Source organism: Dendrobates tinctorius, unplaced genomic scaffold, assembly GCF_039654945.1.
Source record: "Dendrobates tinctorius isolate UK_male_01 unplaced genomic scaffold, ASM3965494v1 ptg000022l, whole genome shotgun sequence".
Classification (NCBI taxonomy): Eukaryota; Metazoa; Chordata; class Amphibia; order Anura; family Dendrobatidae; genus Dendrobates; species Dendrobates tinctorius.
Genome location: NW_027361690.1, coordinates 54,676,631 through 54,704,024, shown reverse-complemented (window position 1 = coordinate 54,704,024; position 27,394 = coordinate 54,676,631). Strand labels below are relative to the sequence as shown.

At 42.7% G+C, this 27,394-nt stretch overlaps 1 long non-coding RNA gene across 2 annotated transcripts in view; it reads right to left on the bottom strand.

The window, feature by feature from the left end:
* Window positions 1-27,394, bottom strand: part of LOC141083966 (uncharacterized) — a 175,793-nt gene that overhangs the window by 80,587 nt on the left and 67,812 nt on the right. The gene's annotated exons all lie outside the window — the stretch shown is intronic.

The window sequence follows — 27,394 nt, the reverse complement described above, 5'->3', positions numbered from 1 at the left end:
CCAGGTGTATCCAGTCTCGGGGTAATTGTAAATTTCCGTCTATAATTCCGGAGTCAGACACAGACACTCACAGGCTCACTATGTATTACACCAGAATTTAAAAAGTAGAAAAAGGGAAAGGTAGTCGAAGCGAACAACAGTATACAGTGTTGTGGTACTTTTAAATCTTCGTATATATTTCAATCTCAGTAAGCCAGTCCAGACTATCCGCTACTGGAGACTACATGGATACAAGTACAGATGGAAAGTCGAGTGTTAGCAGAAATTTTGGAATTACTCATCGTGGGAAAAACACCCGGAGAAGTTGCAGTGGCGATGCAGACCCTCAATTACTGAGTCTGTGGAGACAGCAAAAACGGTTCTTTGTGAAGAAAGGATTGCTTTATCGTAGTAGCGTGGATCACATCACCGTTACTCGTCTCCATCAAATTGTGATCACAGGGAGAGATGTAGACATGGTCCTCACTGCCTATCATGATGTGTCTGGTCATTTTGGAGTGCAAAAGACAGAAGCCACAGGCCGTAGGCGATTCTATTGGATTGGCATGAGAGGAGACATTGAAAAATGGTGGCAGGAATGTCACACATCTGTGACTATCACAACTGTGAAAGGTGATCATAAAGCACCACTGCATCCACTTGTAAGTTGACGTCCATTACAAATGGTAGCCATTGATCATCTGAAGGTAGAGGCCAGCAGAACAGGCCATAGCTACTGTACATCTTAACCATCATCGACCAATACACCAAATTTCTAGTGGCCGTCCCTGTGAAGGATTTAACTGCCCAGACTACACAGCGGTGGGGCAGGGAGAGGTAAGTATTGCAACTTGCAAGTGCTGTGGCCATGACCAAGCAGGGGGGGCAGACTCGTGGTCAACGGTACTGGCACAGGGCCCCTCATAGTACGCCGGTGTGTCTGACGGCGAGTGAGCCCCCCCACCATCAGAGACACTGTATTGTACTATGAGGGGCCCTGTGCCAGTACCATCGGCCATCAGTGGGCCCATCCACCTGTTCAGAGCAGCGGCACTTGCCTGGGTGTGCCAGGTGTTGACCCCAGCCATTAGGGGGTGGGTCGGCAGCCCACTTTGGGAGGTTTAAAAAATGGCATATGTTGATGTGTTGGCTGGACATTCAGCTGCTGCAAAGGGCGGAATTGAGCAAGTCCGAGGAAGAGGAGGACAAAAGCGAGGCAGTTTTCTGGCAACCTATGTGTCATCAGGGCAAGGTGGGACAAAATCCTTTGAAACCCATGCATGGTTCATTTTAATGAAGGTTAGATCATCAACATTTTGGGTTGACAGACGGGTCCTTTTTTCTGTCAGGATTGATCCAGCAGCACTGAAGACTCTTTCAGATAACACACTAGCAGCAGGGCAAGCAAGCTCCTGTAAGGCATTTTGTGCCAATTCAGGCCAAGTGTCCAGTTTAGAGGCCCAATAGTCAAAGGGGAATGACCTGTGAGGGAGAACATCGATATGGGAGGAGAAGTAGTTTGTATCCGTAGTTGACAACTGCTGCCTCCTGTCACTTTTAATCGATGCAGTATTAGCAGTCGTGTGAGCGGTGCTTGAGAAATCATTCCACAACATGGTCATTAAACCCCTGTCTCTAACGTCACTTCGGCTGTGTGCACCACGAACGCCTCTTCCATTGTGCCCACTACGGCTCATGGGAGAACCAGCACCGCTGTTGTGTGCTGGGAAAGCCTCAAACAAACGGTTTACCAGAGTTGCTTGTTTGTTGGCCAATATTATCTCTAGGTTCTCCTGTGGCATGATATTGTGTAATTTGCCTTTGTAGCGAGGATCGAGGATGCTGGCCAGCCAGTAGTCGTCATCCCTCATCATTTTGGCAATGCGGGGGTCCCTTTTTAGGATCCGCAAGGCATAATCTCACATGTGGGCCAATGTTCCAAGTGTCAATGCTGCACTGCCACTGCTGGGTGGAGGAGCACTTTCAGGCAAATCCACATCCCTACAGTCACGCACAAACACTGTACCTGACCTTGGAATGCCAACATTTTCTCTTGCACCCTTGAGAAGCATCCTCCTGCCCCAAATAATTATCCCGCTCATCCTCCTCCTCTTCCTCTTCTTCCTCCACCTCATCCAGTACAGTTCCCTGACCAGACAGTGGCTGACTGTCATCAAGGCTTCCCTCCTCCTCCTCCTCTGCAGACACCTGATCCTTAATGTGCGTCAAACTTTGCATGAGCAGTCACATAAGTGGGATGCTCATGCTTATGATGGCGTCGTCTGCGCTTACCAGCCGTGTGCATTCCTCAAAACATTGAAGGACTTAACAGAGGTCTTTCAGCTTTGACCACTGCACACATGACAATTCCATGTCTTCCCTCAAACTGCCTGCCCGTGTATCCTCCCACAAATGCTTTACAGCCTGCCTCTGTTCGCACAGCCTCTCAACCATGTGCAGGGTGGAGTTCCACCTTGTTGCAACATCTATGATTAGGCGGTGCTTGGGGAGGAGGAGCAATCGCTGCAGCTTCTGCTTACGAGTGGAGTGGACATTTGACCGACGGATGTGCAAGCACAGTCTTTGCACCTTATGTAGCAGGGATGTTAACTCCGGATAATTATTAAGGAAGCACTGCACCATCAGGTTCAAAGTGTGAGCAAGGCAAGGTATGTGTGTGAGTTTTACACGGGCTATGGCTGCCACAAAATTACTGCCGTTATCACTGACTACCTTGCCTGCCTCAAGATGTAGAGAGCCCAGCCATGACTCAGTTTGTTAGTAGTTGGCCAGTACCTCCGCGGTGTGTCTGTTGTCGCCCAAAGACGTCATCTTTAACACAGCCTGCTGACGCTTACCACTAGCTGTTTGATAGTGAGACACCTCGTGTGCAACACTGCCAGTTGCGGATGGAGTGCTCGTGCGACTGCGCTCTGTGGACGAGCTTTCGCTGATGGAGGAGGAGGGTTGAAAGCCTACAGCCAACTGTTCCTTGTACCGTGGGCTAGGCAGCACTGTTCCACCGCCGTTGTCCCTTGTGGAGCCTGCATCCACCACATTAACCCAGTGCACAGTGATGGACACGTAATGGCCCAGGCCATGCCTACTGGTCCAGCTGTTGTGAGGTGCACCTTTCCATCACTGACTGTTTTAGTGCATGGACAATGCGGTCTTTCACATGCCGGTGGAGGGCAGGGATGGCTTTTCGAGAAAAGAAGTGCTGACTGGGTAGGTCATAGTGTGGGACAGCGTAGGCCATGAGCTCGTGGAAAGCTTCGCTTTCAACCAAACGGTAGGGCATCATCTCTAATGAGATTAGTTTGGCAATGTAGGCGCTCAAACACAGTGTACGCGGATGAGAGGATGAGTACTTTCTTGTCCTACTCAGAGTGTCTGGTAGGGTGAGCTGGACTGGAGAGCTGCATATGGGGGAAGTAGCGGTGGACCGGACGGAGTGAGAGGGGGTTGGTGATGGTATTGGTGGTGATGGCCTAGATTCAGTGTTGTGTTGCAAAACCATTGTGATTCCCTGAGTGCTTTGGCCTTGCAACGACACCTCCACATTTAGTGCTGGTAGTGTGCTTAACGGTGGCAGTGGTCTTACAGTGGAAGAAGCGAACAGTTGGAGCAGGTGCACATGTGCTATCTGAGGTTTTGTAGTCTGTCCACGCTTGCATGTGCATGTTGATTAAATGTCTAAGCATGCAACTGGTATTCAAATTTCTGAGTTGTTTACCTCAGCTAAAGGTCCTTCCGCACTTCTTACAGGTAACCTTTGCCTCATCAGTAGCATTTTGGACAAAAAAGTGCCACACTGTACTCTTCCTACTATGGTATACATTTTCTGGCCTTGCACGCTGTGCTATGTTGACCATCTGGCCAAGCTGTCCTGCAACTCTTTTAGTTTTTGGTCCACGTTTTTGGACAGCTGCGAGCCTGCCAGATAACCGCTGCTGCAATGTCAATGCCTCCTGTGGATCCTTCTCCTTATCTGAACTATTGCCAGTGCCACCCTCCTCCCCCAATGGATGCCAATCCGGGTCCAGAACTGGGTCATCCATCACCTCCTCTTCAAAGTCATCAGCACCTTCTTCTTTACCTTCCTCTGTGTCACCGTGTAAGGTGGTATAGTATGCAGGAAGGGGCACCTGAGTTTCATCAGGGTCAGATTCTGGCTCAATAAACTGCAATGTAGTGCTCTGGGTCAATGTACCAGCAGAATCATCTAGCAGTGGCTGTGCATCAGTGCACTCCATGTCAGATTCATCTTGGACTGGGGAATTAAGGATTTGACTGGATAACCCAGGCATGGCATGTAAAAAGAGCTCCATAGAGTAATCTGAAGTGTGGGCTGCCGCATCCTTAACTTTTGGTGGGGGTGAAAGACACAAGGAAAATAAAGGATGGAATCTCCAGCGCTGGACTTCAGTTAAAAATTCATCATTTATTATAAATTCTTAAAATCGGACAGAAAAAAGTATGAATAAGGACATACAGGCAGATGGGGTCTCTGGTGGTCTCCAACCAACGCGTTTCGACCTAGAGGGTCTTACTCATGGTTCACACTAGACCAGTACTGACAACTACAAATAATACAAAGACTGGTAAATCACAGGTGTTGGACAAAAGAATTAATGAAAATAGGGAGTATCCCTACCAGTTAACTCTTGCAAAACACTCAGCCTAATGTGGAGCTGAAATATACATTAACCCTTTTACCATTAGTAAATGAAATAATGTAAACAAAAACTTATCGGAAAAACAGGAAAAAATAAAAACTAATGAAAAGATATCATAAGAATATAATGAATGGCAAAAAACAAACAAACCCTACATTAATTAATATAATGTTAATAAACAAAGTAACAATCACAAAAATTATCAGAATAGCCAGAATTAAATAGGACTAAGTAAAATGTACAGAAGAAAATATCAATCTAATTGCAATATTAAATCAAGTCGTTTGTTCAGACCTAATGGTACTCTTGTATTTAATTTAAAAATCCAAAAGGATTCACGATTTAATAATTTTCTCCTGAAATCACCTCCCCTAGTAGATCTATAGACTTTCTCTATTGCTATAATTTTGAGACTATCAGTTTTACCTCCATGAACAGTTTTACAATGATAAGATACTGCTGAGATATTATAATTGTTACTAGTAGCTTCTGACAAATGTTTCCTAATTCTCTTTTTAAGAGGTCCTATTGTGCAGCCTACATATTGTAGGTTACAAAAAACGCATTCAATAACATATACAGTGGGGAAAAAAAGTATTTAGTCAGTCAGCAATAGTGCAAGTTCCACCACTTAAAAAGATGAGAGGCGTCTGTAATTTACATCATAGGTAGACCTCAACTATGGGAGACAAACTGAGAAAAAAAAATCCAGAAAATCACATTGTCTGTTTTTTTTTCATTTTATTTGCATATTATGGTGGAAAATAAGTATTTGGTCAGAAACAAGGAATCAAGATTTCTGGCTCTCACAGACCTGTAACTTCTACTTTAAGAGTCTCCTCTTTCCTCCACTCATTACCTGTAGTAATGGCACCTGTTTAAACTTGTTATCAGTATAAAAAGACACCTGTGCACACCCTCAAACAGTCTGACTCCAAACTCCACTATGGTGAAGACCAAAGAGCTGTCAAAGGACACCAGAAACAAAATTGTAGCCCTGCACCAGGCTGAGAAGACTGAATCTGCAGTAGCCAACCAGCTTGGAGTGAAGAAATCAACTGTGGGAGCAATAATTAGAAAATGGAAGACATACAAGACCACTGATAATCTCCCTCGATCTGGTGCTCCACGCAAAATCCCACCCCATGGGGTCAGAATGATCACAAGAACGGTGAGCAAAAATCCCAGAACCACGTGGGGGGACCTAGTGAATGAACTGCAGAGAGCTGGGACCAATGTAACAAGGCCTACCATAAGTAACACACTACGCCACCATGGACTCAGATCCTGCAGTGCCAGACGTGTCCCACTGCTTAAGCCTGTACATGTCTGGGCCCGTCTGAAGTTTGCTAGAGAGCATTTGGATGATCCAGAGGAGTTTTGGGAGAATGTCCTATGGTCTGATGAAACCAAACTGGAGCTGTTTGGTAGAAACACAACTTGTCGTGTTTGGAGGAAAAAGAATACTGAGTTGCATCCATCAAACACCATACCTACTGTAAAGCATGGTGGTGGAAACATCATGCTTTGGGGCTGTTTCTCTGCAAAGGGGCCAGGACGACTGATCCGGGTACATGAAAGAATGAATAGGGCCATGTATCGTGAGATTTTGAGTGCAAACCTCCTTCCATCAGCAAGGGCATTGAAGATGAAACGTGGCTGGGTCTTTCAACATGACAATGATCCAAAGCACACCACCAGGGCAACGAAGGAGTGGCTTCGTAAGAAGCATTTCAAGGTCCTGGAGTGGCCTAGCCAGTCTCCAGATCTCAACCCTATAGAAAACCTTTGGAGGGAGTTGAAAGTCCGTGTTGCTAAGCGAAAAGCCAAAAACATCACTGCTCTAGAGGAGATCTGCATGGAGGAATGGGCCAACATACCAACAACAGTGTGTGGCAACCTTGTGAAGACTTACAGAAAACGTTTGACCTCTGTCATTGCCAACAAAGGATATATCACAAAGTATTGAGATGAAATTTTGTTTCTGACCAAATACTTATTTTCCACCATAATATGCAAATAAAATGAAAACAAAACAGACAATGTGATTTTCTGGATTTTTTTTTCTCAGTTTGTCTCCCATAGTTGAGGTCTACCTATGATGTAAATTACAGACGCCTCTCATCTTTTTAAGTGGTGGAACTTGCACTATTGCTGACTGACTAAATACTTTTTTTCCCCACTGTATTACTCCTTCTGAATTACAATTTATGTGAGACTGAATAGGATATGATATGCCAGTAACACTAGAAGTGAATCTGCTGGTTTTAACCACATAATTGCAGACTTTACAGGGATGATGTCCACATTTGGAAAAGCCTTTATATGACAACCAAGTATTATTTTTAGTTCTCCTATTGCTGATAAAAAGACTGGGGGATAAGATATCGCTCAAAGCAGGAGCTTTCCTGGCTATGTATCGTATCTGGGTATTGTCCAGAATTTGACCAAGTTTATTATCATTGTGTAAAATAGGTAAATATTTTTTGACAATGTCCGTTATCTTGTTGAATTGTGGACTGTACATGGTAGAGAAACTAACTATAGGACAGTCATGATTATTGCAGGAGGCCCGTGTGCGATTCTTTTTCTTGTTAGCAGTAATTCCAGTGTGCACAAGGCTCAAAGGAGATTCATTCAGCAGGGTGTGTCTATCGATCCTGCTGACAATATTATCAGCTTTCCTTAGCATCCAATTAGCATATCCTCTGTCCTTAAGTCTAGAGAGGGTTTTATTTGATTCTTTGGCAAATGTTATAGGTGAGCTGCAATTTCTTTTTAACCTAATTAATTCTCCCACTGGAATGTTTTTAACCACGTGCTTGGGGTGACAAGAATAAGCTTGTAAAATCGAGTTTGTATCTGTGGGTTTTCTGAAAGGAAAAACGCAGACCTTTTGGCTGTCAGGGTTCACAGACAAAGTCACATCCAGATAATTGATAGAAAAATCTGACACTGTAAATGTAAATGAAAGATTAAACTCGTTCATATTAATATAGCTAATAAAATCACTAATCCCTGAGATGTCTCCCTTCCAGATCAAAATCAGGTCATCTATAAAGCGACCATATAGTTGTATATTTTGTGAAAAGGGATTATTGTTACATAAGATATATTTCTCTTCCCAAACAGCTACTGTAATATTAGCTAAAGCTGGGGAACATTTACCCCCCATACTTACTCCTTGTTTTTGTAAGAAAAAAATTCCATCAAATGAAAAATAATTATGTGAGAGAAGAAAAGAGACTGCATCCACAATGAAAGATTGAATTTCTATCACATATGTGCTATATTTGTCCAAAAAAAATGTGAGACTAGAAATAATCACATTGTGTGGTATGGACGGGTATAAACCCACCACATCACAGGTAATCCATGAATATTCTGGTGACCAATGATAATCATCCAGGGCAGAGATTAACATTTTGGTATCTCTGATATATCCTGGAAGATCAATAACCAAAGGTTGTAGATAGTGGTTGGTTGGAGACCACCAGAGACCCCATCTGCCTGTATGTCCTTATTCATACTTTTTTCTGTCCGATTTTAAGAATTTATAATAAATGATGAATTTTTAACTGAAGTCCAGCGCTGGAGATTCCATCCTTTATTTTGCTTCAGTCAACGCCCCTGATCAAGGTGACTCCGTGCGCAGGAGGATTATGGATCGCAACTGAGACTGGTGAGCTGACCTCCCTTCATTTTCCCTATCCTTTTATAACTAGACACAAGGAAAGGCATTTTTCCTGACCAGAACCCTGCAGTGACGACTCCGTACTTGTAGGTTTCGAACGTTCAGAAGAGGAGGCAATAGAGCTTGTGGCTGTTTCGGCAATGTACCCCAAAACCTGTTCCTGATGTTCCGGCTTTAAAAGCGGTTTTCCTACTCCAAGAAAAGGTAACCTTACAGGCCTTCTTGGGCCAGACGATGACGCAGGTTCAACACCTCCTGCCTTAGCTGCTATTGTGCTTTTGCCAGATCCAGCCGATGCACCACCACCATCAGTACCAGCTGCGCCCCTCCTGCCCACGTCAGCGGACTCTTCCACCATACTTCCTCATGTTTGGGAAAATGTACCAAAAATACCAGCAGAGAGATGGTACTGTATGAAGAGTGTCCACCTGTGTAAGGTGTATTAAAAAAATTAAATCTACGTATATTTTTTTTAGTCACAGACACTCTCACAGTATGTATTTGACCGTAATCCAACAAGCAGATATACGGAACTTTATCAGAAGTGTACAGCTGTATACGTTTTTTGTGTAACTAACAATATCCGTATATGTATTTGCAGAGTGTCAAACAAACATGCGCTGACTCTGTATAGATGTGACTGTAATGCGAACGGCAGATATACAATACTGTTTGAGAATCTGACAGCTCTATACAGTGTGTGTGTGGAAAATTGTCAATCTCTGTCTATTTTTATATGGACTGACACACGGTGTCTCTGTCTCGTTTTGACCGTCACCAAACAGCAGATATACGAAACTGTTTGAAAAGCGGACAGCTCTATAAGGTGTAGGTCTGGAAAAATGGAAAATCTCCTTGGCTTGTTTTTCCAGAGTCACACACAGCTTCTATTTGTCCGTGAGACAAGGTGGTACATGGTAGTGTGTGAGGAGCGTACACCGCTATACGGTGTGTGTATGGAAAATTATCAATCTCCGTCTATTTTTATACATACTGACACACACTGTCTCTGTCTAGTTTTGACCATTATCAAACAGCAGATATACGAAACTGTTTGAAAAGCGGACAGCTCTCTAAGGTGTAGGTCTGGAAAAATGGAAAATCTCCTCAGCTTGTTTTTCCAGAGTCACACCCAGATAGCTTCTATTTGTCTGTGATACCAGCCGGTACACGGTAGTGTGTGAGGAGCGTACACCGCTATACGGTGTGTGTATGGAAAATTGTCAATCTGACACGTACTGACACACGCTGTCTCTGTCTAGTTTTGACCGTTATCAAACAGCAGATATACGAAACTGTTTGAAAAGCGGACAGCTCTCTAAGGAGTAGGTCTGGAAAAATGGAATATCTCCTCGGCTTGTTTTTCCAGAGTCAAACACAGATAGCTTCTATTTGTCTGTGATACAAGGCGGTACACGGTAGTGCGTGAGGAGCGTACACCGCTATATGGTGTGTGAAAAAATGAAGGCTCAGTAACACACCAGAACAAAATAATAAAAGTTGGAGTGCTTTGAAAAAAGCAGTTTGAACAGCAGTGTGCACACAGCAATGCAGCTAGCAGGTAGCCTTAAAAGGCAGCCTAATCACCACCAGCGCTGCTGCATACAACAAAAATCCTCCCCTTTCACTGCACACTAACTGTACAGTGAAAGCACTATCAGCAGAAGCAATTTTGTTTTTCTTCTTCCCTGCCTAATGCTCTCCCTATTCAGAATCATCATCAGCAGCAGCACCTCTCCCTATTCTAAGATCGGCAGAAGATGGCGTTCGGCGGTCACAGCCTTTTATACCCACTGTGACACCACACAAAGCCAGCCAATCACTTCAATGCCCTTCTCTACGATGGTGGTGGACGCTGCCCATGTCATCGCGTTGCCCACAGTGTGCGTCCTCCTTCATTGGCTGAGAAAAGGCGCTGGAAGCATTATTTGAAACGCAACTTTGGCGCTCTGATCGGCGACCTCATGGCCGATCTCACGCTATGGTCTGGTTTCGATCGGCGAAACCCGACTTCAGCTAAAGTCGGCTATTTTTTACTTTGACCGACCCGTTTCGCTCAACTCTAGTCATATATTGATATAGAAGAGTTAATGGTTTGCTTTTATATCCCTTTAAATGCCTATAAGACTTCAATTGCCTTTTGCCTAATATTGCTATGTATTATTCTTATTATTCTTATGTAGACTACTAGTCTCTGTCTTCAAGGAAACTATACTTGTTATCATATTTGTTCTCAACAACGTGTTCTGGGTGCATTGTAAACAAGGTACGACCCTGAGGTGATGGTGGGGGCCAAATGAGCTCCATAGAGTCACATATTGTTGTAAATGGTATAAAAACATGTCTTGTATTTCATTACGTCAGATAAAGTGATTTGACCACGGCTTGTGTGTTGAAGTCTCTTTGTCTCCAAGCGCTTGCAACAGAAAGGGCGAAAAACCTCACAATTCGGACTCACTGGTGATCTGGACAGCTGACGCTTGGTCAGAACAAAAGCAGCTACGACAGTTTTTGACACCCAACGGGGACCGTGGAAACCAGCCTATTCGGAATCCGTATGTGGGAGCTTCCTGGGAGGTTGAAAATGCAGAATCCAGGCTGCAGCAGGTGTGAACATTTATTCTTACATTGATTCTGCATCTGCAACCTTTCTAAGGATGTCTACATATCTCTGGGTAAGACTGTACAAACACGGTTCAAAAGAACCCACATCACCAGTGAGTGGTGAGTATGTCTGTATGAGAGTTGAATAATAGAGTAATAAGATAATAATTGTCATCTGTATTATCTGTTAAACTGTTCTGGCAATATACTAATATACTAACTGGTTGTGTACTGGTGTACTGTGTAGCACAAAGTCTGGGACAGATTCTGTGCAGTTGTTGTTGTTTTTGATTGGCAGTAAATCATATGAGGCTGTATTTTGTATAGGGCTGTGGTTTTTGGTTGTTTTGGACCTTCTGACGTTGGTTTCATTTTCATTTATTCTTGTTGTTTAAAAAAGTTGGCTTTGGTGTTCTCAGAGTGTCAGTGGACACTGCTGTAGGTTAAGGTGTTAAATCCAAGGTCCAAGATAGGCAGGCTGTGTGAATCCTTGTATGTATGTCTATGAGAACCTCTGAATGAGTTCAGAGACTGAATGAATTGAGTATAAAAAAATCCCTGAATGAGCACGTATGAATGAATCATCACACATCATTTTTGTGTCAAGAGATTGTTACCTTTCTAGTTGTGGTGGAATCCTGGACAGATGCGTTATAGAAATTTCAAATCTACATCAGAGACTGAATGAATTGAGTAATGATATAGCTCGTGTTATATGTGGCATTACATTGTAAAGTTTCCTGAATGCATTTGGCCAGAAAAAGGGCAAGGCATGGTTAATCTCATTATACAGATATCTGCTCTTACAGTGAAATCCTGTGATTTTGAGTTTCTTTGTAGAAATTGATTTTGATAAGTCTAAAGAACTACGGAATTCTGTGAAGGACGACGCTGCATTCTGACGGGAGGGGGGAATGATGCCGCTGCGCAGTTTTTCTTCTCCCTTCGCTCTTATCTTTGCTGAGTGTGAGCTGTGCTCAAAATTCTCTGTAATTCTATCCGTAAGATACGCGCTGAAAGATTTGTGCATTTTAAAGCAACAGTACTTAATTGAAGTTGGAAGTTAAAAGTAAAATATGGTGCCTAATTTAGAAGGAAATTGTAAGTGATTGTTTGGTCATTATAAGTGATGGTTTGGTAATTGTAAGTGATTGTTTGGTCATTGTAAGTGATTGTTTGGTCATTGTAAGTGATTGTTTGGGCATTAATGTGTTTGAACCTGCTTCTAGTTGTGCGATTGATTTGTATAGCAAATTGTGTATCAACAGAGGAGATAGCCGACTGTACGGCTGATAAAGTAGGTCAGAGGCCTATCACACCTGGGCCTTCTTACTTTAGTCAGCGGGTTTTTTGTTGTGGGTGAGAGGCGAGGGCGAGGAGCCCTCTGGATATACCTTGGCAGGCTCACTCTGACTTGCTATGTGTGGGCTGTAAGACAGAGGTCCAGACACACACAAGGGCATTTCAGAAGAAAGGAGAGCTGTCTAAGTTGCAGTAGCCTTCCCACAATCCATGGAGCTGGGCTAGAAGGAAAAAGGCCTATTCCTATCTAGTCAGCTGATCTAGCGGGTGAGAGGCAGAGAGACTTCCTGTTACATCCTGTAGGTCTACCGGGTGAGAGGCAAGGAGCCTTCCCGCTACACCTTGGCAGGCTCTCTCTGACTTGCTAAGTGTGGCCTGTAAGACAGAGGTCCAAGCACACTGGGAGGGCATTTCAGAAGAAAGGTGAGCAGTCGGCAGAAAAAGGTTGAAGCCATGGCAACTTTTTCTGTGTACAGTCGGTGCCCCCAATGAGATCCAAGACAGCTATGCAAATTGTAAAAGACAGAGAAGAAAGGAAGCAGTGAAACAGGTTGGACCAATATCTAAAAAGGCAAAAATACCAGAGTGCGAATGTTTGGATGTACAAAAAGGCACAGACAAGGGAAGAAAATAGCAAGTGAATAAATGATGCTTGAGAATGAATGTGCAGCAGTATGGAAGGTGTATTATGAATGTTTTGATTGACAAAATTTAACCAGAGACCCAGACAAAACAGATGGACTTGTAAACACTGTGGTCAGACTCAGACAAACCCAGACTGAATAGCTACTTGTGTGACTGACCTAAGTGAGTTGCGCTAAATCCTATCCAGACAAGATCATAAGAAGCTGACATAATAATGTGGATAGTGGGTAGTGGGGACATTGACCTTCGAGGAGTAAGCTGACAGTAGACATCAGACGACCAACCCCATTAGGACCTAGAAGTGCGACTAGAATAAGAAAGATGCAGGTGTATTATCCCTGGAGCCCCTCTGACCAGCTAGCTTTGTTGAAGCAGTTGCCTGACCCTGAAGACCAATCATTCCCGTTTTACAGACACATAAAGGAAATACAGCAGACATATAAGTGTAAGTGGGCAGACCTAGAGAGGTTGGAGAGTTTAAAGGCAGGTGACGCACTAAGACATATAATTAAGACACACACAGATGTGACAAAGAATCAGGCTTGGGGCATGGATGATAAATCTGCACGGTCTGGGGAGACGTACTGTGAGTCACTAAGACAATGGGCTACAGTGGAACAATCAGAGCAGTCCGTACTCCTGACTAATGTGACACAGCAAAAAGGAGAGAGGGTAGAGATGTACTTTGGACAGTTACAGCTGAAATGGGCAGACATGGGGTACATTTGCATAAACCCACTTGATGTTAGAATACTGGTGAATGCATTCATTGACGGTATGAATAAAGACTTACGAGACGCAGTACAGACAGCCAGACCTGAATGGAGATATGTAGATCCGAAAAGACCTCCTTAAGGTAGCTAAAGAAGTTGAGCAAACAAGGACAATAAGACGACCTGTCATGTATGCTGGAGCACAAGGAAAAAAGTGGAGACGTAATAAGGGACCTAAGGACATAGAAACAGTGAGGTGCTGGAATTGTGGTACTTACAAAACTTATTGTTAGTGTCAATTCCCCTATGAATTTACTGGGAGCAGATGTGCTGAGTGCGATCCCGGCCATCATACAGTACTCTCCTGAGGGTATTACAGTCACAAGTTCCCTCTCAGATAAACATTTGTGTAAGATTGCGGCAATGGTGCATATGACAAAAGTGGTGAAACTAACACCTGACACCAAAATGCCTGAGGATGAAGAAATGGGACAGGTGCCAGACACTGTTTGGGCAAGGGGGGAAAAATGATGTGGGTCGGTTGCCCATTCCCCCTGTCATGATTAAATTAAAAAAAAAAAAAAGGAACCACTCCTCCTTGTTTTAAGCAATACCCCTTGAGCCTAGCCAAATCAATTGCCCCGAGCAGAGATATTAGCGAGTATGTTAAGGCAGGGGTTCTGGTGCAAAGAAACCCCCCCTGGACTGCAAAGATCTTCCCCCTTCGACACCACTTTGTATCCCATTAGGAAAAAAAAAGGACTCAAGGGTTTGCTGACACTTACAGAAAGGTTCATGACTTAAGGGCTATTAATGATGATACAGTGAGTGTGACCTCAATCGTCCCTAACACACACACAATACTGTCACAGATCCCAGTAATGTCAAAATGTTTCACAGTCATTGATTTAGCATGTGCATTTTTCCCTGTACCCCTGCACCCTGACTGTCAGTATTTTTTTCCTTTACTCATAAAGATGAACAATATTGTTGGACAGTCCTCCCACAAAGGGGGAAAGAAATCCCCTGCCATCTATTCAGCAGCAATGGCAGGGATCCTTGAGTAGTGGCAATCACTTCATCCACTGATTGTACTATTACAGTACGTGGATGACCCTAAGGGTTGCAAGGTCTCACGTGACAAATTACAGTATTACAAACAAAAGGTGACATTTGTTGGGACATTGTATTGCCGAAGGTACCAGACACCTGACAGGAAACAGGCAATTCAAGATCTCCCTCTACCCAGGTCACATCAGCATCTATGCACTTTCCTAGATTTAGTGACCTACAGTAGGCCTTGGATAAGGTCCGCTTCACAAATATTCCAACCACTTTATGACTGCTTGTCATCAGACCCGGGACTTCACACAAAACTGATTGTGTCTGTGCGGTAGGAGCAGCTGCACTACTACTTGGAAAGGCATGTGAGATCACACTGACGTTTCTTTTGACAATCTATTCCCCACATGACATCCATGCCATACTCGTACAAGTTCAACCAAAACATCTGTCTATGGCCAGACAGCTCCGACTTGAATGTGCTCTACTAATTCCTGAGTATGTCACCCTCAAAAGATGTAACGTTCTGAATCCAGCCACCCTCCTGCCTGTGGATTCAGAAAAGGGGGAATTGGTGACCATATTACTGAGTGAGGAAGGATACTTTGACATGACACATGAACATGTCTGCATAGAATTGATGAGTCAGGAGACAGTTGGGTTTGCACACGTTCATGAAAAACCTGTTCCTAATGCAGACTTTGAGTTTCCTTTTTGTAGATGGCCCCAGATACCACCAGGATGGACGATTCTACACTGGATATGCAGTAGTATCCCCACATGAGGTAATCCGAGCGGAACCACTCTCTCCTCACATGTCGGCGCAGGAGGCAGAGTTGAAGGCACTCACTGAGGCGTGTAGAGCCGCTGCAGGTAAAGTCGCTAATATTTTCACAGATTTGAAGCCCATTAAAAATGCAGAGCTGGTGAAACAATTGATGGAGGCATTGATGTTACCAGTCCAGGTTGGCATTGTCAAGGTAAAAGCACACACAAAGGTGACTCCGTGGAGGTAGAGGGCAATAGAAGGGCGAACGAGGCTGCTAAAATAGTACAAGGCGGCCTAGAGAGAGCAGTGGACGGTGGCGGGGAGTCAGCGTATTCCAGCCACATTGGGTCTAGATGTCCTGAAATCCCTCCGGCAAAAGGCTGCCCAAACTGAGAAGGTACACCGGGGGAGACTTGGAGCTGAGCTGAACCCAAATGGAGTATGGGAGAATAAGGATAAAATGTGCCCACCAAAGTCCCTGTTCCCAATCATGGCGCAAGCAGCACATGGCCCAACTCACACCTCAAAAAGTCACATGTGTGTCATCGTAGATGCCTTCTGGATCGCTCCTGGTTTCAGTTACGCAGCCACGAAACTTGTACAATCTGCCTCATCTGTGCACAGCACAACCCAGGTAAAGCAGTAAGAGTCCCTAAGAAAGCGACATCTAGGCCTCTCTACCCGTTTCAGAGACTGCAGATTAACGACATACAGCTACCAAGGTAGGAGTGTATGCAAATATCCTAGTATGTGTAGATCTCTTCTCTGGTTGGCCGGAAGCCTATCCGGTAAAATGTGCAAGTACTAAAACGACTGCAGACATACTGATGAAAGAACTTATCTGCAGGTATGGTGTCCCAGAAGCCACAGAAACAGATAGGGGTACACACTTCACGGGAGAAATAATGAGGGAAGTGATGCAGGCCCCGGGTGTACAGCAAACATTTCATACACCATATAGGCCACAAAGTAGTGGGAAAGTGGAAAGACTAAATGGGACACTTAAACTGAAAATTCAAAAGGCCATGGCAGACACAGGAAAGAGCTGGGTAGAGTGCTTGCCTCTTGCACTCTTTTCAGTCAGACACACTCCAAATAGAAACACAGGCTTGTCTCCTTCTGAAGTCCTGTTGGTAGTGCACCAAAGACTGGTCTGTACTTCCCACAGGTGCTACAAATGCAACACGGTGCTATGACAGCCTACGTCCAGGCCTTGCAGGAAAGACTTAATGTGGTGCATAAACATGTGTTCTCATACATTCCAGATCCTATTGCCAGTGCAGATGTGCATCAGCTGAATCCAGGTGATTGGGTGGTTATACGCAGACACGTGAGGAGCCTGGACCCACGATTTGACGGCCCCTTCCAAGTCCAGCTGACCACATCCACTTCAGTAAAACTTGAGGGAAAGCCCACCTGGATCTACGCCAGTCACTGCAAGAAGGTCCTGTCAACAGCAGAATGACTGTTCTCCTCATCACCTTGCTGGCAGTGACAGGATTACTGCACTCTACAGAGACACAGGACAAACTCTTAAATGCTGATTGGGACAACAAACTTATTCGGCATCATGCTCTTCTTATAAAGGACATGGAAGGACAGAAACCGAAGGACTGTTGGATCTGTACACACAGCCCTGTATCTGCGAGGACTATGCCGTACTTAGCCTTACCTCTGGAGCCATGGGAGGTATTAACCCCACACTGCATACACAATGAGACTTAGACTCAATCTAGGTGTGCCCCATGATATATCTGCCTCATTGGCTGTAGTCGAATGGGCCGCTAATCCCTGGTTTAAGTTTAATATAACGCGGCCTAAAGGTACAAATGTGGTGGCGGGAATATGACTCAGATGTCGGAAATATGGTCGCCAGGAGGAGGACTGAAATCCCTCACTCAGACCCTATTCCCAATGATGGACTGTAGTTCAGTCTTCAACACACTGGAGCAGACACCTGTGGTGAGGACAATAATTGCTTCTGCATATACACTCGCGATCAAACACAGGTTAATGATACGGTGTACCAAGATGGTGTTGAAGGCTGTAAATCATCTACGGGAAAAATAATAAGGAAAGAAAGGGGTAAATGTACATCTGGTGTAAGTGGAAAACAAATGAATAATACTTGGTGTGCCCATAAGCCTACAGTAGGTCAGGACTTTTGAGTTTATACCAATGTATACAGACCCCTGGTCACGTTTGTGTTCTCGCTGACTGAGTATTCTTGGTTTGTGGACATCGTGCCTACAGGTGGGTGAGCCCGGACATAAGAGGGGTCTGCACTCTTGCTAAACTGACACCAGCCACTTTCATAGTTCCTCATAGTAAAATAGACACTGCAGAAGTTCCAATTCACACCTCGTATAGAAGGGCTGCAGACAATAAGCCAAATGGTAGGCCGCATCTAGTAGAAATGGGGATAACAAATAAAATATTCACTAGTATGCTAATATACCCCTTCATAACCCAAATGTGGGATAAATTAGTGGAAGCTACCGACTACCTGGACGAACAGATTTTCCAGATTCTTGAAGTTCTTAATGAAACTAATACAATACAGAGACAATTAATCGTAGTTACTAACCAACATACTATAGTACTAGATTACCTGACCGCAAAAGAAGGAGGAATGTGTCAGATAATTGGTCCCACCTGTTGTAATTATATCGACCCTGCTGGCAATCTCCAGATCAGGGCCATTATAGACAAAATAGGTGAACTTAGAGACCAATGGTTAAAACAACACAGTGCAAACAGAGATTCCTGGTGGGGTAACCAATATGATAATCCATTATATATGTTGGAGGACATAATTTTATATCTACATTTTTTACACATTACAGGGGTTATTGAGATCTGCAATTTTCCTTTATTTTCTCCTCCACATAGTAATGTGTGTCACTAATCTGTTTATTAGCACTCTGGCAATTGTAGATATATTCTTCTCTATCCCTGTGAAGTGCACTGCATCAACTTGAACCAGGGCCTGCTCCCTATACAGTGACATGAACTTAAGCTTGTAGGTCGCAGTGCTAAATATCCAACAGGGCCCCTAACTATGATGGGTCTGTAAAAGTATTGTTCTCATATAGGCTAAAGGGACCATTTGAGTCCCTTAGGGTCCAGGACCCAGGTGTTACTGCAATCCCTGCACCTACTATAACTACACCCCCAAATTCTATCTGTTGCAGCTTTTACACAATATATTCTAGTGAGGCCTTCTTCTATGGTGACATAGCAGTCATATTCAACAATACAGGCCTATAGCTTCCCCACTTCTTTGACTGTCCCCATAGATCAACTATCCGCCTGGCTTGTTGACTTGCTTAAACCGGCTAAAATCACATGACTCATCACAAGGGAAATTGGTTTGGCCCCAATCATACAACAATAGTAATATTTTTAACATCATGGTTGTCTTACCTCATAATTACACATTGGCTTCACGTATAACTAACTATATGTACACTGTTTTAACTCTTAAAATGTTGAACATTTTAGACGTCTTACACACTTATGTTAAAGTTGTGTACTTGTACAGGTGCATTCTGAATGTTTTAGAAATGACAGAATATTTATCAGCAATTTCTTCATGCTGTGGGCAAATATCAATACAGCAGTGAAAGTCTGTCTGAAAAGGAAAATATATTTTTTGTAGCTTAGAAACTCTCTTTTAAAAAAAAACCCTCATTATTTCAATTATTGAAAATAACTAGGAATTCATAACTATTATAGAACGTTCTGTTCTCTATTAAACTAATATTGCCAGAATAATAAATGTGCACTTGGTGCAGCCTGGAACAGGAAATACTATAAAAAATGACTAAAGTTTACAATAATCAACAAGAAAAATAATTCATGAGACAGAAACTTTTCAGATAAAAGGAGAATATATGAAAAAAAACCTAGAATCATATTGTGCTAAAAGAGCACTCAAACACTTTCATTCCACTGGAGTGTTTGCTCACACACACCCTGCTTTCAAGGCTTATTGTTGGGATAGCTTATGGCTCTTTGAGCAGCTACACCTCAATGTTCAAGGAGAAATGATGGAGTGCGAACTGCTAGAAATAATAAATGGTGAAGTTTTCCATTGACTACCAGCTTACAGACATGTATAAACCATATAAATGAATCTACAGTAAATATTCAAGTTGAGTTATTTTGTGTTGATCTGCTCTGTCCTCAAAATCTGTTTATTTATTTACTCCCATTCACACTACACCTTATCTTTTCTCCTCTCCCTTGGTGTCCATCTAGAATCTTTCCTGGTGTGAGGAGAAAGCATATACAGTCATTGGGAGGGCAGGGAAAAAAAAATATAGAAAAGGAGGAACCTACTGGAAGAGCAATAAAATTGCATGATAGAAGCTGTGCTGATATGTAGCATGAACTAATGAAGACAACAGCACCCTGAATACCCACAGACCTCAAATCCAGCTTATATTACTTAGAGGGGTATTACAACAAAGGAAAAGCATAAAACTTTGTAAGAGTGCAAGTTGTATTCAAGGGTCTAAAAATGAATAAAAAGTGTTGAGTGAGTGTGCTCGGGTAAGGTGTTATCCGAGTATGCTCATGTGCTGATAGAGTATCTTCGGCATGCTCAAATACTATGTTCGAGTCTAACAAACAGGCAATCACTGAATGTCGAGCAGCTGCAAGACATGCAGCCAAGGGGACTCGAGCATATTATTCAAGCACGTCAAGCACACTAGCAGGCTTGGATCACTTATCTGAGCACGCTCGCTCATCACTTATAACCATTAAAAAAACGGAATAATATGTTTTTCCTTGTCCAGAGTGTCAAAGCCAATAACAACTCTGATACCATTACACTACGATATAAGCAACTTCTACCATTTCCCAGTGATTCTTTTCCACCTGCCTTGTAAATTGTAATCTCTCATGGACAAGGCTATTTTTCCTTTTCTACCAGCCTGTTACTCAATAGAATCATATTAATTATAATTGTTGTTAAAAATATCTATTTAAGTAATAAATAATCTTGAGTCATAGGTTGGTTTATATGGTAGTTCATTTTTATCAAGATTCTGCAATCAGTTACAAACATCTGCATGGGCGGCTGTTTTACAGCAAATGCTTGAATTTAAGTCCTATTGAGTTGTAAGAAATGGTCAAAAATTCATGCAATAAATCTGATATGTTATCATACTCCATAGGGAAAGCTCAGTTTTGAAAAAAACAGCAACGCAGATTTACTCTACATTTAATTGTTACATTCATTCAGAGTATGAAAACTCTCCTCTGACAATTTACTAAAAGAGATGGCACTTTTCAAAGAGTTGGACATTTTTTAGTAGTTTCTAGCATTGTGCTAAAATTTCCAAATGACCAAAAAAACCGAGCCTGAGCGATAAGGGGAGAACGAGTTAAGCAGAGCATTTTAATATTCCAGTTCAGCTCTTTTCTTACAAATATTGGAGAAAGGGTTAAATTATTTTTATTTCAGTAAACTGATGGGACGTGTTCCATTAATCATGTCAGATGTTTCCACCCATCCATTTCTTAGTGTCTATCTTCGCAGTAAGATTCCCAGTCTTTATGACAAGTCTGAGGAATAAGCAATGAGCACCTCAGCAGTTCCTCCATTTCGCTCTGTTAATGGTGTGTTGTCTCACTGGTATTCAGTCTGATGGAGATGTACATGTCTGCTAAACTGAAGTATGTCCTTCAATGTAGAGTGGATTAATTGGCCTTTATTGCTTTATTCACTGCCATGTTGGGTAGTAAGGGGGAAGTGGAGAACACATGTTGTATTACTCAATTTAGCATTAATTAACCTTTTCTTCTTAAAACAATGGCTTTAAAGGGGATTCAGTACCCAAAATGCATTTAAAATGGGTTATACAGTGTTGTATGGGATGTAGCCTTTTCTAAAACCATAATAACCCTGTAGCTGTTATTAGTAAAATGCCTGAGAAAAAAAGCTTTGGTGAACCCTTGGCGTGGCCAAGATTTTGGTGCACAGTTACGCCTCCTCATTTGCATATTGGGGCCTGTTTCCTTTCTTCTTTTCAAATAATTTTATTGGTTTTCAGTCATTAAACAGGGTAAGGGAAGGAAGGGAGGAAAGGGAATGGGAAGTAAAGAACCTTGTACAGGTACGGAAAAAATTTAAAACTAGAGAACCCACAAATAGGCATTAAATAGCATATAGCAAATAACAACAAAAAAGGAAAAGAAAATCGACAATCCTTATTATGGGGTAACATTCTTGGAAGGAGATACGACATCCCGGTACTACAACGGCCATGTTTAGGCCTCAAAATATAATACCTCTTAATAGGAGTATTTGATATGGAATTTGTTGTTCCAAGTCTTCCATTTTTTTGTATATTTGTGGATGTGATTGTTGTTAATCGCAAATCTGAGTTCTAAATCACTATGTTGGCCTATTTTATCAAGTATGTCCGAAAACTTAGGAACCTCGACTTTCTTCCACCATTGTGCTAACATGGTCTTAGTCACTAAGAGGATGTGAATGATAATGTATCTTACCGAATCATCAAATTGTTCCATGTCTAATGAAAGAAGTGCTCTTTCAGGCATAATTGTGAAGTCCTTAGCAATGAGGTTAATGTCCTGTGTGACCTGGAACCAGAGGTTTTTGATCTTTGAACAACCCCAAAATATATGGTAGAGGTTCCCTTGATGTCCACAGCCTCTCCAGCACAAGGAAGATAATTCTGTGTTAAAATGTGATAACCTTGTCGGGGTATAGTACCACCTATTTAACAGTTTAAAATAACACTCGTGAAGACACATTGATATGTTGGAATTGTAAGTGAATTTGATGGCATCATTCCAATTCTCGAGACGGATATCAGCACCTAAATCGGACTCCCATCTCTTCATGTATAAGTTTTTGTGGCTCGTTAGGTCCTTGATGACAGATCTATACAAATTACGCAGACTCCAGAGGTTTTTATTTTTAAGGTTGCACAACAGTGAAGTTAGCATTTCATAATTTAAAGTCTTCCCTTTTATGATTTTCAAAATTCTGTCTTTCAACATGGTGTAAAAGACCAGCTCAGATGATGGTAGATTATATTTAGCCTTGATCTCACTGAATTTCAAGAACTCCACTCCACTAAAAACATCCCCCACCTTTTTGATTCCAGATTTCCCCCATACCTCCGGCATCGGGAGATCATCCATCAGTGCAAATGAAGATAGGGGTAGTTTTAAGATTTGCTCTGCTTTTTTGATATTTTTAGTCGGCTTAATGAGTTCCCTCCAGGCTGAGATTATCGACCGAAATATAGGATGCGATGAGTTTGCACTGTGCTTTTGCAGAAGGAAGTAAAAGAAAAGCTTTCCCGTGGAACCTCTATCACTAACATCTCTCTCCAAGCCATACCAAGCCGGATGTGTCATGTTTTCCATAAACCAGTGCCAGCTCTGTTTAATAAGTGAGGCCTGATAATAAGCGTATATGTTGGACAGTCCTGCGCCCCCATGTTTTTTATTGTTATAAAGTAAGTCTGCAGATATTCTTGCTTTCTTACCTTTCCAAATAAATAGTCAGATGAGCTCTTGAATTTTATCAATGGATTGGCGTGGAAAGCTAACTGGCAAAGTCCTAAATATGTATAAAATTTTGGGAAGGATAAAGGCTTTGACTGCCAGTATCTTCCCAAAAATGGAAGTCTCTAACTGAGCCAAAAAGGATAGATTGCCTGTAATAGTCTTTATAATGCTGTCTAAATTGGCCCTAACTGTGGCTTGGATTGATCCTGCTATTCTAATCCCTAGATAGACAATCTCTTTCTCCTCCCAAATGAACTGGGTTTGAGTCTTTATTTCGTTAATTTCGGATTGTTTCATGTTTAGAGTTATAAATTTGGATTTGTGTGGGTTTATCTTAAAATAGGATGCTCTAGAGAATTTTTCTAGTTCATCTGAAAGGGCTTTAATGGAATTTGCGGGATCAAGAAGTGTGAGGAAGAGATCATCTACGAATAACCCGATTTTAAAATTTCGTGATGGCATTTCAAAGCCTTTAATATCATTGTTTAATCTAATTTTTTCGGCTAGGGGCTCTATGGCAAGCACAAATAGAAGGGGAGACGGGGGCACCTCTGTCTTGTGCCATTAGTAATGTCGAACGAGTCAGAAAGGAAGTTGTTTGCATAGATCCTGGCACTAGGACCCGAGTATAGGGTGAAGACTGTTGATAGAAACTTCTCGTCAAAGCCAAATCTAGCGAGAGTTGATTTTAAATATAGCCAGTTTAGTCTATCGAACGCCTTCTCGGCATCCAGTGGCAGAAAAGCAGTTTCGGTTCTCGAATTGTTAGCTAAATTTATCAGGTTCAACACCCTTCTAGTCCCATCTGAGGCCTGGCGGCCCTCTGTGAACCCTATTTGATCATCCACCAACAGACGTGGAAGGATGTTTTTTAGTCGGTTTGCGATGATCTTTGAATAGATTTTAATATCGCTGTTTATGAGCGAGATTGGCCTATAGTTCTGTATCCTCTCGCGGTCTCCCCCCTCCTTTGGAATCATGACAATTGTTGCCTCTAACATCTCCTTTGGGAAGGAACCCCGAGAGGATGCCAGACCAAAGACGGAAGCCAACTGTGGAGCCAGAATTTTTTAAAAGGATTTATAGTATTCCCCAGAGAAGCCATCCGGCCCTGGTGATTTTTGGGACTGCAGTTTCTTGATAACGTCAACTATTTCACTCTCTGTAAAAGGGCTATTGACATAATTCAAGTCCAGCTCATCAACTCTTGGTAAATCGATACTCTGTAGAAAAGAATCTAGATCATTAATTTGGGCCTGTAGGTTTGTAATTTTTTCCCTATTTCTCTTCTTATGTTTAGAGAGGATCTGCATAAGGCATCCCCTCAGGACCACCTTATGGGCATTCCAGACCGTGAACTGATTTACTTCACCAGATACATTTTCCTTGAAGTAGTTTAAGAGAACGTTTTCTATCTCTTGCTTGTACTCTGGTATATATAACAAGGCTGGGTTAAGTCTCCAGCGGAATGGCTTGTCAGAGGGAGGACCCATGAGGAACTCAGCGAGAACCGGGGTATGATCCGAGATGGTTTTTTGCATGAACCGTATATCTTTAATTTTGGTTAAATATATTAGTAAGTAGTAGATCGATTCTAGATGCTGTCTTGTGTACATCTGAAAAGTGAGAATACTCACAAGACGATGTGTTCAAGCAACGAAAAGCATCATAAAGCTCATTTTGAATTAACCAGTTTTTCAAAGCTGGAACCTTGTGGCGAACTAATGAGGATGAATCCATGCTACTATCTGGGACAATATTAAAATCGCCTGGTAAGATCAGATCACCTGTTTTGACTTTGTCTATTTTTTTGAATAGCTTGTTCAAGAAACGAATGTGTCCCTTGTTAGGTGCGTATACATTCACTATTGTGCATGGCCTTTCATGGAGTAAGAATATGAGTATATGAAACCTGCCCAACGAGTCTGGTATCTCTTTGATGAGCTGAAAAGGAACGGTGCCACCTACCAGTGTAATGACGCCAGCCTTTTTCTTTGTGGACAGTGACTTGTACATGTGTGAAAAGTTCTTGTGCTGGAAGATCGGGTGTTGATCGGAGGCCAGTTTAACCTCCTGGAGGCATACCAATTCGGCACGGGTTCGGTTGATCTCCTTCCATACCGCATACCTCTAATTCGGACTGTTGAGCCCCCTAACATTGTATGATAAGATTTTCATCGTTAGAGTGCAATATCAAAGCAGAAAAATGGAAACAAGCAAAACAGTGAAATACAGAAAAAAAAAATTAGGAACTTGAGCGTTCTCCTGGAGGACTCCAAACCGGTTGGTGTCTCACCTTAGTGTGGGGGAAAAAGTGAGAAAAAATTAAGTGGCAAGTTCCCACAGTAACATCAATAAACCGTAAATATGGGTCAAAAGATATTCATATTCATGAAAAGGAAATGAATAGTATACACCATGGAAATTCGAACATAAGATAAAAATCAGTCCTAATCCCTATCCCTAAATGCTGGGCCATCCATCAGAAATTTAATGAACTTCTGATCGTCATGTGGAGTGTAGATGGGGTAGTTTTTGTCATTATACCTGACTAATAGCTTGGTAGGGAAACCCCATCTATATGACACTCTGAGCTCTCTAAGTTTAGAGGTCAAATCTTTGAAGGACCTTCTTGCGTCCATTGTCTCTTTAGAGAAGTCTTGGAAAATCTTTAAATCTTTATATGGCTCTGGAGGTGAACCTCTCTCTCTCAGAGATTTTAGAACCTTCTCCTTTGTTTCAAAAAAATGGACTCTGAGGATAGTGTCCCTAGGCTTTTCCTGTGGGACCCCTTTTGGACGTGGGAGGCGGTGTATACGATCAATATTTACTTCTAATTCTGTCAATTTTGGCGATAATTTTTTGAATAAATTTTTAGTGTAATCTGAAAGATCTGCCTGGGAGACCGACTCAGGAATACCTCGTATTTTTAAGTTATTTCTCCTGCTTCGGTCCTCCAGATCCGTTAATTTGTTTTTAAGGGAAATAACCTCAGTTTTGAGGAGAGAATTTTCCTTTGAGAGGTAGACTATGTCCTTCTCCGCCTGTACCATCTTTACCTCATATTTCTCAACCTTTTGGCTAAGATTTCTGCAGGTTTCCTGTAGGGCCTTAGCCTGAGTCTCAAACCCTATTTTTAGGGCATCACTGAAGGACTGGAAGAGATCCGCCATGAATCCTTCGGTGGCTTGTTTATTGGACCCCTTGTATTCCCCCAGGTTGATGGATGGAGGGGGAACCTCAAACGAAGGAAATGGACCTCCAGTGTCCCTTCTAGGCCTCTGCCTTTCAAGGCTTGTGTTTGGGGTATAGTCAGCTGAGACACTGTCGGAGTTCTCAGAAGAAAGACTCTCGGTGTTTTCCTGATCGTCTGTGCCCTTCCTTTTGTTTGATTTGGAAGTGTCCATTTCCTCCGTGAGGAGCTGATTTGGGGGAGGAGTTTTAATGTGTCCCCCCAAATTTTTCTTTTTTTGAAGTGTTTCAGGTTGTGTTTTAGGAAGTGTTTTGGTCAATGGGTTATTGATACCTGACCCCCCTTTTGCAGCTTTGACAGGTGCAGGGTTATGGGATTGCTTTATATAAGGTGTTTTGGGCTCAGCTCTTTTCAAAGGTGACCTAGATTTTGTGGGGCTAACACATTATCAATATCCTCATAGGATTTTGAATATGCCCCCAAATTGTGCCTCATCACCCTGTGTGAGCTATTATTAATTCTGCCCCTGCTTGACTGCATCTTAATTTGCCATGCCGCCTTCCCTGGCCTCAGATCTATGACCCTTTTAGCTTGATCAATCAGACAAGTTAAGTAAAATGGTCTAAAAACAAGTTTCAGAAAAGGGGTCAACTGAGAAACCCTCAGTAAGAGCGCCAAAAGTCACACAATTCCTCAATAATAATGCAAGCAGTCCATTGTAGCTCTGATCCTTGCTTGAAGAATGGATAATCCTCTATTGTGGTGCACTGCACAGATGAGTATAGGGCACCGGGGCCACCAGCCAGAAACTGCGGTCACTATTGTGTTATAAGTCTGCGCTGCTGGTAAGTGCAGAATAGTCAGTATTCCTTTATTGTGTGGGGAGAGTGAGGGCCCTCCCCGCAATCTATATCCTTCTCCTCAGTACTCTTGGGGATGACTACCTGCTGCGCCGCACAGTTCTGGGGTATAGCTGAGCCTGTAGTACCGGGGGCCACTTGCTGTGTGCTGCAGGGCCTGTGATGTCAGGTTTCTGCAATGCTGACAGGCTGGACACAGCCGGAACTACTTCCCATTGAGTTCTATTGCGGCTGTGATCAGTGTGCAGCGTCCGGTTCTAGTGACCGGATTTCAGTTGTGCCTCACCTCAGCAGTTTTTAGTGGCTCCCCCGGTGCTAGTCGCCTCTGATCCAGTCC